Below are 4,065 nucleotides of genomic sequence, written 5' to 3'. Positions count from 1 at the left end.
TTTCATCCACAGTACTTTACATTGCTCTCGCTCCCCGTCCCCAGCCCCTGTTCTCTTCTCCCAGGCAATGTTGTTTTCTTCAACTCCCCGGACCTGCTGTTTCACCCCAATCTTAGGCAGCCCTATGGGGTAAGTAACACACCACCACTGACCCTAACCAACCACATAACCCAGATGAAAGTCAAGATGAAATGGTAAAGGAAGAAAGGTTAAAGAATTCAAGGATTTTACTGTTACAATTAAATTCAGACTGTAGATGAAGAGCCATCAAATAGTGAATTCCACTGTTTACGGTAAGATAAATATCGTACAATGAGCATTGGACTACAAGAGAATGGCAATAAAGAAATGTTCTAAAAACAACCTGCTGCTTTGCATATTCTGTAAGGAAGGTATGTGACACAACAATTGTACAATTGGACTGGTGCACCTGAAAGCCCTCAGGGTAAATAGATAGGCCAGCTCACTGTGACAGAATGTCATACAGGTACATTCTTAAGGATGATGATTGACATAAGCCCTATGCAAATAATAATAATAATAATAATAAATGTGAAACTTCTTGATAAATAATGTCAACATTAACAACAATTAACATAAAAAAACAATTTCTTATATATGGAGGACCAGAAGTGTACCAAAAACAATAACAACACTGAATCTAGATCAAAAACACAACAGTAACACAAATCCCAGGCTGAGAGGCAGCAAGACCAGCAGCCCCCTTCCCAGCAGCCTTACCTTTTTCAGACCTCTGCTTTGGCAACATGTTTGATTTAAAACGTCATCCCAATCAAGACAATTAAATTGAAATTGAGTGGACACCATTAAATGGTGATCACATGTCACCTGACAAAGGATTTCAGGCCATTTTAACAAGAACATCTCCACCTAATGTGTCTTTAAATGTCTCGAATTTAAGTAAAACTTTGAAGGAGAAAATAATGTAGGCTAACTTACATATAGATCAAATATTTTATCTCCTAAATGAAATTTAAAGGCCTAAATGATATTTCATCAAGACTCTTTGAGAGGATTTCTGTAAACAGAAGTTATTTGGTCATCATTGGGAACTCCTAAAATTGGAAATTGACAAATATATTTGATTAGATGGCAGCAATTTAGCAAAAACTAATGTCTTTGTAACAGTGCCAGCAGCTACTGGAGAGGTGTCTGCTACAGGACCCCAGACTTATCTATGATCCCATGTCCATCACAAATGTCCATCACAAATGTCCCTCCACCTGGTCCTCCTAGCCAGACCTCAAACCAGCTTGGATGGGGCCGTTAAACGAGGGGCCGCGACTCACCGACTGACATTGAAAGAAAGCGTTGCGGTCAGCAACCTCAACACTGCCTTTTCCTTGCCCTCACATCTGGAGCTACATGGTACTTGTGGTCTGAGAGTGCCAAGGTCCCCCTCATGTTGTAACACAAAGATTGTGACGCACTTACAGTGTTCCATTTTCTTTGTATGAAGAGTGCCATACAAATAGTCTGACTGATCGATTGGGTGTTGAAGCTTTTTGCTCCTGGGCAGATCAAGAAGTTTGATGAAGAACTTTTACTCCCCAAACTGGTTTTGGTTCAAGCAGGCCATTGTGGTGCTTCACTTTTCTCAGCAATTAATTCATAAAATGATGCAGTAAGCTTTACATACTCCCATTAGCTGAAATTGCCCAAAGTTTTAAAGTCAGGGTTTTATTGCAGTGTCTGTTTGCTTCTCTTCAACCCACAGACTGTACGATTGAACTTCAGATCTTACTTTTTTAAGATAGCTTCTAACTCTCAGATACATATAGGGATCTCTGTCTCTCTCTTTCTCTCTCTCTCTCTCTCACACCCACACCCACACACACACACACACACACACACACACACACCGACCGGATGAAGAGAAACCAAATCACACAAATAGAGATCTTTGAGCTAGTAGTGTCATGTTGAATTAAAGATGTGGACCCAAAGACGCAGATTCAGATTTATTCTGATGTTTAGTAGATTTTATTCCTCTGAAATTTGACATCGCACAGGACTGTCTTTGGACTTACTATATTGACAAAACAGACAGAATAACTGGGCAAATATAAAACGACTCAGCACCTGTTGACCTGCCAAACTTCAAGTCCAAGTCAAAAATAATGTTACCGAATATGTGAGTCATCATCAGTTCCGTGTTTTTCATTGTTAATGTTGTTCTTTTAAACAAAATAAACATTTCAAAGACATCATGTGGCAAAGGGAACTGCAAAGTTTATATCTGAAATATTATACATATCATGAGGCCTGTGAAACTTGCAAAAACTGCAATGCAGACACATGGCGGTTCAGCATAAAAATGTATTACCAAGCTCATCCTATCCGATTTTTGTAGCACTAGATTTGTAGATCCTCAATGCTTCTATACTTAATATTCCTGGTTCAAACCAAGTAATGCTGAAAATGTAGAACAGACTTCTGGGTAATTTCATCCTTTGTGATGAACTTCTGACAGCTGTATGTCACATATCACTCTGTTATTAAGTTGAGCTTTGAACCCCCTGGTGCTTCCTATAGAAACAAAGGCTGCTTGAAATTCACTTAATGCCATTCATTCTATAATGGTATTAAAAGCATAATCTCTAATGTGATGCTTGATGAATCTTTAACATCCTAATATTTCTAAATGGGAATTCTTGATATTTAAAATGAAAGAATATTCTATTAATTTTGGGAAATCTCTCAACAGAAGTAACAAATGATCACAGTATGAAAGAAATAAAAGCCTGCTGCAATAAGACATCACCAACTGACAGCGATAAACAAAAGTGATTAATCCTGCAAACTAAACTCGATAAATTCTACCGTAGAAAAGCTGCAGGGGCAAACAGAGGAAAGACAGGGCAAAAATTATTTTTGTCTTTAGCTTTCACTCCCTTTTCTCTTTTACCTCCTTTTTTCTTTCTGTCTTTCTACATATACATAACAATGCATACTTATGTTGTATATCAAGTCTGTTTAGATTAATTAAACATATGGAGTTTGTCTTACCATTTTTTACTTGTTTGGGGGGCACTTCTTTGCTTTTCATGCTTTAGGATGTGCTGTTTTTGTTGTCGTGGTTGTTTTTTGTTTCAAATAAAAGTTTTTTAAAATATTTTATTTGTTCAATCATTTTTTCTCTCTCTTATATTTACATCCTGCCTTTGTTCGTTTGTTTGTAAATGCACTAATTGCATTAATGGACGAAGGGAAAACCAGAACCATTTGATGAATTCAATATAGATAAAATAACCCTTCTAGTAATGTTTTCACTCAATCTACAATGATTATTATTCATGGACATTTTTAGGTAGACTTAATCTTACTGATGGCACTTTAAATATTTCATAACTGTCATGTTAAACATTTGAAATTGCACTTGTGTTGTCTTGTGTTGCATGCACTGTAAAGACAAATTGTAAAAAAAAAATTTCACAAATTTTACCTAATTTTAGAAATTTATTAAACTTAACTATATTTACCAGTTTAATCTATTAAATAAAATTTGAAAAAAGAAATTTTCTTTAAATAAACTGTAATTTTATGATTATTTAAAGTTACAGATTTTCCATATTATTTTACATTAGACATGTACATTCATACATTCTCAGGCTATTTTTATAATGTTTTTAATATGTATTTTAAAAATATGTATTTTAAAAATATGTAAAATAAAACCTTCATAAAATTAAGAAATTAATTTTACAAGTGCTGATGGCTTTACAAAAATGAAGTTTAGAACAGATAAATAAAGTATATTTGATCCTTTTTTTTTAACTGATAATAACCATCCCTTTACACCAGTGCTTACTAGTGCTGCAGGGTCCTCGCATGGTTTCATGCCTAAAAGCAAAAATGTTACTCTTGGGCCCCAATATTGATCACCCAGCCCCATCTACCACCCTCTGTATCGTTCTCTTAAGTATAGATTTTCACACATGGCTACAAAATTATTAATTATACTGGATTTTGTACTTTGGACAAACAACCAAATTACACTGACATACAGTGGAACTGCCAGCACAAACTATGTTAGTAAAACCT

The sequence above is a fragment of the Morone saxatilis genome, unplaced genomic scaffold (genome assembly GCF_004916995.1).
Source record: "Morone saxatilis isolate NCDOM2014 unplaced genomic scaffold, NCSU_SB_2.0 Contig23, whole genome shotgun sequence".
Classification (NCBI taxonomy): domain Eukaryota; kingdom Metazoa; phylum Chordata; class Actinopteri; family Moronidae; genus Morone; species Morone saxatilis.
The sequence above is the reverse complement of the archived record's forward strand: the minus strand, read 5'-3'. Positions refer to the sequence as shown.